This window comes from Gossypium raimondii, chromosome 7 (genome assembly GCF_025698545.1).
Source record: "Gossypium raimondii isolate GPD5lz chromosome 7, ASM2569854v1, whole genome shotgun sequence".
Taxonomy (NCBI): Eukaryota; Viridiplantae; Streptophyta; class Magnoliopsida; order Malvales; family Malvaceae; genus Gossypium; species Gossypium raimondii.
The window spans coordinates 9,413,076-9,424,058 of NC_068571.1; positions in this window are offsets into that span (position 1 = coordinate 9,413,076).

The window sequence follows — 10,983 nt, forward strand, 5'->3', positions numbered from 1 at the left end:
CGAGACTTAAGATAAGGTTAAACTGATTCGAGATCATCTGAAGGCGGCTTCTAATAGACAGAAGTCTTATGCAAATCTGAAAAGGAGAGATATCGAGTACTTTGTGGGTGACTTCGTATTTCTTAAGGTTTCTCTGTGGAAGAAAGTTCTAAGGTTCGATTGTAAGGGCAAGGTGAGCCCTAGGTTCATTGGGCTGTATCGGATTCTGAAGCGTATGGGACCGGTCGTTTATCAGTTAGAGCTACCTCTAGAGTTGGACTGTATCCATGATGTGTTTCATGTCTCGATGTTAAGGCAATATCGGTTTGATCCATCTCACGTTGTTTCTATTGAGGAGATCAATGTTAGACCAAATTTAACTTTTGAGGAGAAGCCGCTTCAGATTTTAGATCGTGATACTAAAGTTTTAAGGAGGAAGTCCATACCGTTAATGAAGGTTCTGTGGTGAAATCATGGCACTGAAGAAGCCATGTGGGAACCTGAGGACTTGCTGCATCAATAGTATCCTCATTTGTTCGGATCAGGTAAATTTTGAGGCCGAAATTTATTTTAGGGGGTAGAGTTGTAACGCCCTGAATAATTTAAGTATGTAATTGTGAAATTTGACACAAATATCTGTCTGTTTCAGTGGTTAGGTGTTCTGGGTGTGTGTGTGAGGTCTTGGGTTCAAGTCTCTCTTTTGGAAAATTTTTTTTATTTTAGATCCAAGCCTTATCCTTGTTGAGTGGGCTTATATTAAATTGTTTGTTAATTTATATCAAAATGAACTTGCTGGTTCGAGTGGTAAGGAATTGGTGTGTTGGAGGTCTTGTGTTTGAATCCTTGCGTGAGTGTGGGTGTTAATTTTTGCTCGATTTTCTGAAAAAGAGTTTGGATGGGTTTGGAAGTCAGTGTCAGTGGATGAGTGAATGCGTAGTTGAGATCGAGTTAGTAGGAGATCATGCCTTGATTTGGGGGATATTAATTGTTGTTATTTTTTTATCAAAATTGGTTTCTCTCTCTTTCAGAAAAAACTGACGTCTGTTGTGCTCCCCCTTTCCTCTGCACTTTCGTCTTCCCTCCGGCTTTTCCTTTCCATTTTCTTTTGGTTTCGGTGGTGATTTCTGCAGTCAATCGTTGCTGCTGGGATTTCGGGTTCGCTATTCTGATTTGGTAAGTAAAGCTTTGATTGGCGCTATTGTTTAGTTTTTGGAGATGTTGGTGATGTTTAATTGTAGTTGTTATTAATGGATTCTGTGTATAGAAGAAGGCAGTGAGATAGTGGATATTGCTTAGTCGGCTTAATCTGTGCTTGTGATGGGGTTTGATAGTGGTATGTGTATGCGCGTTACTCAGTTTAGTATTGCTGGATTTGCAATTTGGTTGCTAAAAGGTGTTGGGTATTCTGTTTTTAGGTACTGGTGGTTTCGAGAGTGATTTCGTATCAAAATCATACCAGGTGTGTACCCAAAACACGAAAAATTGAGTTTCAGTGAAAGCTGAAAAAGCATTCTATCGACGCCGTATGGGCGTGTGCCTAGCCGTGTGTTTGGCTGTGTGCAAGACACGGCGGTTTGTCTGACGAAACTGCAGTTGTACGCAAGACACGGCCTTATGTTGGTGTGAGTGTGGCTGTGTGGGCCACACGGGCTAGGCCATATTGGGCGTATAGGCCACACGGCACGTGTGGGTCCACACAGGCGTGTAGGTTTTGGGCCAGGCTATGTGGGCCACACGGGCAAGGCCAGTCTAGGTGTGTGGGCCCAAAATTCAAAAATTTTCCCTACGGTCACACGGGTTGTTCCGATCGACTGTGGGCCTATCGTAGGGCCGGTAAGGGCTAACCAAACCCTAAATTATGTGATCTGATATTTTGATAGTATGCTCTGAGTAGGACACCATTATGCATGTCTGACTATTCTGTTAAATATATATGTTGTCCATATACGAGCATGTAAGCATGATATTTCTGTATCTGTATTCTGTATATATTCTAGGGTGGGAACTGTATATGTGGAGGAAGTGTACTGTACGATGACCTTTCGTCTATATTCTGGCAGCTCGATTGCATATTATCTGTGATGTGTTGTATCGACACTATGTGGTGTGTAGGGATAGGTGGGTGTTTTTAACCCCACACGGTGTGATGGTATGGTTGGAGTTGGTGTGTAGAGGATGGGGGTAGGATTCTGTTTAACTGTTTTGCTTATCTGATTCTGTTATCTGTATCTGTAAAGGACTTAAGTCTAAATCTGAATCCGACTGTATATGTGATTTCTGTATGTATAGCATGTCTATTTCTGTTGGGTTAAACATTTAGTTTACAAAAACTCACTTTTGTTTGTCTGTTCTGTACAGGTAATCCACAAACTTAGGAGGATCGGTGCAACGGAGTCTTATGGTGACCACAAGTGTGTGAACTATTTTTAATTAATGGTTTTTGTTTAATTAAGGATTATTTCTGGGAGTTTTGTAAATAAGAGACTCTTCAGACTGTTTGGTTTTATTTTGGATTTGGATTTTCAATTTAACTCGTTATTTGTGACGATTGGTTAAAAGCATGGTTTTTATTAGAACAAAAGGTTTTTTTGAAAATACGAACGGGATTTTCAAAAATAACGATTTCTAAGACTTCGCTGTAAATTATGTTTTGGCAAACGAACTAATTAAATGATGCTTTCAGTAATAGTTATAAACGAATATGAGTTATAAAACTTGGATGATTTATCGAAATGACTCTGTTTTCAAATCCCTTCTTTGTAACACCTCCAGATTCGACCATAACGTCTAGGCCAGGTTTGGGGTGTTACAATATGAAACTGAAATTATTTCTGCATCTATAATTAATCTGTCTCGAATATGAACTAGAAATGCTTCTGTTACCAAATCAAATCTTTTAATTCGTAAACTATTTGATAATCGTGTTTTAGTTGAAAAAAAACTTATTTTATGCACTGAGTTCACAACTCACTTTGTTATTAATTGGATTTCAGGTGGTTCTCAGACTTGAACGGGTCGGCGCCGCGGGAGCTAGGTCAAGCTTTTAGTTTTCTTCTAAATATTACTATTAGGAATTTCCATATTCTAAGATATTATGATGTTTGGGGAGATTATATACTCAGTTAGTTGGTGTGTTGGATATGATGTGTTAAATGGTTTTTCTTTCTGACTGTGTTATAAATGTGGTGTTTTTAGTATCGTTGATGTAACTCTCTAAACTTGGTCTAGACATTTAGGCCGGGTTTAGGATATTAGAAAAAATGTGACTTTTAAAAAATAAATTAGGGATTTGTCTATTTTTCTCGTATCTAGGGAAATATGTCGATTTTGGAGAAAGAAATAGAAAACGCTTCTTGCAGGAAGCATTTGTAGCTGACATGTCAGAAAACGTTACCTGTAGGAAGAGTTTTACTTTAACATATTAGCTCTTTTAATTTGTTGATTAAATATTAGTGGTTTTGTCATTGAGTCCTGAGTTTGATTCCTTTTCTACTCACATTTGTATTTTTTATTTTATATTATTTTAATTAACTTTAATTTTAATTAATGTTTTTAATTAATAAATATATTGTTTTCAAGTTTTTAATTCATTTTAATTAATAACTCTTTTATTTATATAAATAAAATAATAAATATATAAGTATATAATAAAATATATATTTTATATATATCATTATGTTAAAAATAATTTATATATAAATAAATGAGTTATTAATTAAAAATATTAATTAAAATTAAAAAATTAAAACAACATGAAATAAAATATACAAATATTTATTTGTATAAATATATTTTAAATATTTAGAGTACTGAGTAATTCTATAAAATATAATTATTTAAAGAATTATAATTCTATAGATATGTTTGGGTGACAAATGTAATTATATTGTAATTTCCTATGTCATATTTGGAATTACAAATTATAATTATACAATTACATAATCAATAGTTTTAAAAATTATTGATTACTATAAAAAATTAACAATACGATAAAAAAATTCTAAAAGAGTAGCAAATATTAAAATCAAACTCTTATAAGTAATATGTTAATCCAATAAAGTAAACAGTAATACAAGTACTAATTAAAACAATAAGAGAAATAAACATTGTATACAAATTTATTTAATTGCTTTGGTATTCCAAATTGTTGGGTCATTCCTCTTTGACGTTTAACATATATTCCACTACTCCTTATCATCATCTATTGCTTATTCAATAAGTTCATTATCATCTGAATCTGAATTTGAATCTAAATATGTATTTGTGTCATTAAAATTATTAGGATCTCCTTCATTCATGTGATCTTTAAAAAATGGATCATCCCAGTTCAACCTATGAATAAGGTTATGAAGTATGAAACATGCTAGCACGATCTATTCTTGTTTTTTACACTATATTGAGGTGTTGTTAATGTGAGAAATATTTTTTTTCTAGAATAATAAAAACTCTTTCAACCACATTTTGAAACTTTAAATGTTTCAAATTAAAGAGTTCACAACTTGTCTCTGGTGCTTGTGTCTGGTTCCATTCCTTCAAATGGTATCATACTACACAATATGGTGCAAGAAAACCTTTTATGTTTGTATAACTAGCATCTCTCACGTAATATTTGGGTTTAGGGCGCAAAAAGTTTGTAGCTTTGATTATAAAAACTTATATAAACTTAATTGGAGAAAAACTTATGCTAGGTTAGAGCCCCTTTTATAATTCGTAAATTAGGTCTAAATAATATAAAATTTATAATATATAACTTTTATAATTTATAACATTTTTATAAGGGTGAGTATTTGGTACACTACCCGTGTACCTTTTTTATTCCACAAGCAACTTTAAAAATTGCCATATCTTTTTTTTTAGTATTTTACTATAGTCTATACCCTATAGAACACTTTGTCAACCCCCTAATCCTATTTGTATAGTCTGAAAACTTTACTACCAACGTACCAAATATTTTCCCTTATTATAAATAATATAATTTTTTTATCGTAGTTTTAAAAAAGTTATTTTTTATAAATAAATTATGGTAAAAAATTATAACATATATATTTTTTATAAATAAGTATCTTATAACACTTTTAGTCTTTTATAACATGCAAATTATTTTTTATAATATTCTTTTTTGCCATTGTAACACCCCCAACCTGGCCTAGACGTTATGGTCGAATTGTGAAGGTTATGAAGCTTAAATAGAAATTACAATCGAAATCAACGGATTGAAAAAAAAAAAGTAATACATTTGAAAACAAATATAGCATTCCAACTTCTCAAAAACTTCAAAATCTAATAGTATTCCAAAATTTAAAGTTAAATTCCCATATCACATCCTTATATCAAAAACCCTATTTCATGAAATCATCTAATTTGTTTTGCAGGAGAAAAACCTTAAATTTTTATTGTTTGAAAATCTGATATTCATTTTAGTTATCTTAAATTAGGTGTCGTTAACCGATTAAAGTTCTAGCATGATAATAACTTATATCTATGATCCTAATAATTTAACAAACATAAAATATCCAAAATTAACAAACCCAATCAAAATGTCTGTAGTGTCCAACATTGAATAAAACAAAACAACCCAAAATTCTAAGTTTAAAAATGTGAAATTCCGTGCTCCAAATCGCCGTCCAATCCTAGTTCGAAGGGTTACCTGAAATAAGACAAACAATAATATCATGAGCTTTAAGCCTAGTGTGCTATTTGAACTACACCCACAGTACATAAAAGAATACATTACTAAAAATATCACACATTTACCTATCACATATTTCATATCATAATAGATTTCATACGAATTATAGCTTATAATACCATAGCACATCATGCTAGGTCCTATCGAACATATCGTATCAAAACATATCACGCATAACATATCCTACCCCATCCACTACAGACCAACTTCGTCTAGCCAATCTCACCATATTGGACTACACAAGTCCATCCATCCAATCACACCATTATGTGGCGGTATGCCACTCATATATTTGCGGCTGAGCTTGTAACACCTCTAACCCTTATCTGTCACCGGAACAGGGTTACGGAGCATTACCAAACTTTACAAATTAAATACGGATATTTCCCAACCTTTGTTACACATATTAAGAATCAATTATATAAAACTCATATTGTCCCTTAAATGGACCCTTGAGGCCCAATATTCACCTCAGAAGTGAATCGGGACTAAACCGGGTACTCAGGGAATTTTTCCCAAAATCTCAAAAATTTTCTTAGAAGCAGGGGACACACGCCCGTGTGGCCGGCCGTGTGGCTCACACAGCCAGGAGACATTCTCGTGTCTTAGGCCGTGTGGGCATTTGATATGAGACACACGGCCGTGTCCCAGCCCATGTCCTTACCCGTGTAACTTTTTGACTTGGGTCACACGACCAACCACACGCCCGTGTGCTAGGACTTGTGCAAGGTGCAGGGGTCACATGGCCAAGCCACACGCCCGTGTGCTAGGCCGTGTGTAAAAACTTGGGTATTCCATTTTGAAATTCAAGGTGCAGGGGACACACGGCCGGACTACACGCCCATGTCTCTGCCCGTGTGGACAAAAATAGGCCATTTTAAGGCCACTTTCTCACCCATTTTAACATTAACTTGCACTCAACATTCACATACACCAATATATCTCAACCAAGCAATCAATACAAGCTAAAACATGTTCTCAACATGACATAACATCACAAATATTTCAGTTACTTATACCTACCTATTTAACTCATTTCATTGATTTATCAAATTCTACTACTAATTACATATATAAAAACATTTAAGATTCACAACCACAATTCAAACTATTTCATTGCCAAACCAACTCTATACATGCCATATAAACTAAAATTTACATTGCAAATATTATCGGAATAAACTGGATAGTGTAGCTTGATGTGTTGATTCGATCTTCCAACTACACCTTAATCTACAACATTAAACAACACGAGTATACTTAATGAAGCTTAGTAAGTTCAATAGGTTAAACATTGATCTTACCGAACTTAATATAATATAATAAATTAAATTGTAAATAAATCATACATTTTTCCCTATCAAATACAATATAATCAATAGACACACTTCCTTCAGATCAATATCAATAATAATCTATAAATCTTTCAATTCAATCACATAAATCTCTTACCATTTCTTACTGAATTGAAGAACGGTTTATAGATATGAGTACATCGTTCTTTTTGTGCCATAGTCCAACTACGGTCTTACACATGCATTGCCATGGCCCTGCCATGGTCTTACATTTGTAGTGCCATAACTTAGTTATGGTCTTATCATCAGAATGCCATAGCCCAGCCATGGTCTTACACATGTATCTATACTGCCATAGTCCAACCATGGTCTTACGTTCAAGGTGCTATAACCCAGTTATGGTCTTTTCATTAAAATGCCATAGCCCAGCTATGGTTTTACATTTAAACATTGCGATGGTACAACCATGATCTTATCCATCAATTCATTCTTTGCCACAGAACGATCGTACTCAATCCTACGTTCTACTCGTTTTAAACATTCAATTCAATTTTCATACTTTTACAATAATCTTAATTTCAACAACAAGATATGAATAAATATATTATAACATTCCTAAATTAACAAATAATCATGAAAGTTTAACCATATGAACTTACCTGGGTTGGATTGTAAAATTGGTAGCAGTTAAGAGACTACTAAACTAATTTCCCTTTTTCTCGTTTATCTACGAGCTCTTGATCTAGAATGTAAAATTTTTCATTCATTAGCATATATTTCAATTCCAGTCCACTTCAAAATTTATACCCTTTAAATTTTGAAACTACAGAATTACCTTAACTTTTTCAGTTTTTGCAATTTAGTCCCTCACCAATTAAGTCATCAAATGTGCTAATTTTTCTCAATTAACACTTTATATAAATATTATAAGCTATTAGACCGCCTTTAATAAATATAATTTAATACCAAACCCTAAGATTTAATCTTTTTCATAATTTGGTCCTAAAATCAATTTCTATTAAAATTACTTGATAAAATCATCATATAACAAAATTAAAACTTCAAATCCATGTTAATTCATCATAAAAATCCAGAACTCATCAATGGTAACTTTAAAAATTACCCATAGAATCAAAAACTTATGAATTAGATAGCTGGACCTAATTGTAAAAGTCTTAAAAATACAAAAATTCTAAGAAAAGAGCAAGAATTGAACTCACATGATGCAAAAATATGAAAAACCAGCTTAGAGGACCTTCAGTGGAGTTTTTGGACTGAAAATTAGAAGAAGAATAGCCTAGAAAAGTTTAGAATTCAATTTATTTAAGTTAATTTCACAAAATTTACAATTTTTCCCTTTAATCACATGATTTTTGTTTTCTTTTCTGCTTATGCTGCATCATGGCTTTATTTTACGCATAGTTGCTCCTTAAGTCTTCCTTTGTTCATTAATTAAGCCATTTAATCACTATTTCTTTAATTAGCAAGTTTTACATCTTTTTAAATTTAGTCATTTTTAGTTAATTAACTATCGAAACGTTAAAATTTTCTAACGAAACATTAATACTACCTTAATGACACTCCGTAAATATTTATAAAAATATTTACAGCTCGATTCATAAAATTTACGAGCTCACTTGTTGAATTTAGTGGTCTCGAACCACTATTTCCGACACCACTGAAAATTAAGCTATTACAGAGCTGCCATACATATGGGTTTGTGGATCAGCCGCCATATTTGCAGTAAATACTGCCATATACAGTTCCTCCTTCATAACATATCCCACCCCAAATGTATACATATCAAATGCATATATTATACATATCATAATCTTTAATAGACGACATACGTACATATAGCATACGTTACACGACATCCTTACTCACATAATTCATTTTTCGCATAACATAACTTATAATTTAGTTTTAGCTTATCATATTTATCATGCTTTTAATGTTACTCGTATGAACTTTAAGTACTAAACTTACAGTTTTTCGGCCCTTACGATGTCCTCGGATCCAAATATCAAATCCCTTAAACGACCCTTAATTAGACCCTAAAATTGGCCAAAAAGGCCCACACGACCCAAAAGCCTAGCCCGCGTGGTCCAGACGGGCCACCTACATGGTCTGTAAAGATTCACAGGGCCCAGCCACATGACCTACCTAATCTCACACTACCGTGTGCTACACACGATCACAACACATGGTCTATATAAACCTCATCGGCCATGTGCCTTACACGGCCTACCACACGACCGTGTGGAAACTGGAAAGTTTTGAAATAACCCATGATTCACAATTACAATAAAAATTCTACGGGGTTTTGGATTGTTTTCAAACATCTGATCATTGATAGAATAACTATGCTCCTGGAACTCCCGAAACATATATTCGTTCATCAAATTACACGGGTTAACTCGCAAAACATGAGCAAAATAATCTCCTTAAATCGAAGTTACAGCCCTTAAAAAAAGTCTAAGAACTTACTTCTTCGACAAGAATGAATAATTGAATTCACTCCAGTGGAGGGTTGGGGCTCTCACGCACCACGCCTAATTGAACAATACAAGAAAAGCACCCATCAAAAATTCACACGAGAATAAACAATCACAACCCACCTTGCTCAAAAATCAAACTAACATTAAAATAATAACAAAAACCCAATGTTGTAGCCAAGCGAAACTTACACTGGGAACCAATCAATGGCCCAAGCAATAGAACAATGGCAATGACCAAGATCAATGAAAAGAGCAGAATGTACGAAATTAAGAAAGAAAGAAGAAAATCGAATGCAAAATTAGAGTAGAAAAAAAAGGGTAAATTACACCAACAATCACTCAACTTTAGGGTAGCTGACAAAACAGTCACTTGGGTTTCATTTCAGTCACTCAACTTTGGAAAAATAACAAAACAGTCACTAACGTTATTAAAAAGTGACAAATCAGTCACTCATTAACATTTTCCATCACAGGCTTAGCGGGATAGCTAACGTGGCCAATTAACTAGCTGATGTGGCCAGTTAACTAGCCACGTTGGATAAGTAGTCAAAGGGTCAAAAAGAAAAGAAAAGATGATTGGTTCTTCTCTGTGTCTTTCTTTCTTTTCTTCTCATCTTTCTCTTCATCATCTTCTTCTCCCTCAACCTCTTTCTCCTTATGCTTCTTTTTTTTTCTTGTTCTTTTCTCCTTTCTCTTTATCTTCATCTCCCTTAACCTCGTATTTTACCATCTCCTGAAGTTAGGTCCTTTTCTTTCAATCTAAATGGGTTGTTTCTTGACAAAAATCAAAGGTTCAAACCCACAACAGAACAATGGCTACAAATCAGGAGCCATAACAACAATTGCTGAACAACCTAAAGTCACCCGCATCTTTGAAAAACCAAGCACTCAAGCACCATGGAAGCCAGTGGTTCCAATCAAACATGAACATACTATATTATTTAAAGAAAAATAAAAGACTAATAATTGGTAAATGCAAATTTCAAAGCATTAGTTGACATAACATGGTACTGATTTAGATTTCAATTTCAAACCCTAAAAATTCATTTCAAGTTAAAATCTCCATAGGAATAAGTAAAGTAATACAAAATTCCAAGTGGATATTCAAAGGAATAATGAACTTAGCATTACACATTTGAAGTTTAATGGCAAACAATAGAAATAGAGGTAAATAAGTAAGGGCTTGATTGTATTGCTGCATGAATGTAACGCCCCAAAATTTTAATTTTAGGTATTGTGAATGTGTGACACAAAATATCTGTCTGCTTTAGTGGTTATGTGTTCTGGGTGTGTTTGAGAGGTCCCAAGTTCAAGCCAGGACTTGGGCAAATTTTGGTATTTTTATGAATAAACCCTATCTTTGGTCAGTAGGCTTTTAAGTAAAAATTGGCAAATAATTAACAGAATGGGCTTGCTGGTCTAGTGGATAAGTGGAGTGTTGGTGTGAAGGAGGTCTTGTGTTCGAATCTTGGCATGGGCATTATTTTTGCTCGTGCGTCTAGGAGAGTTTGAGATGGAC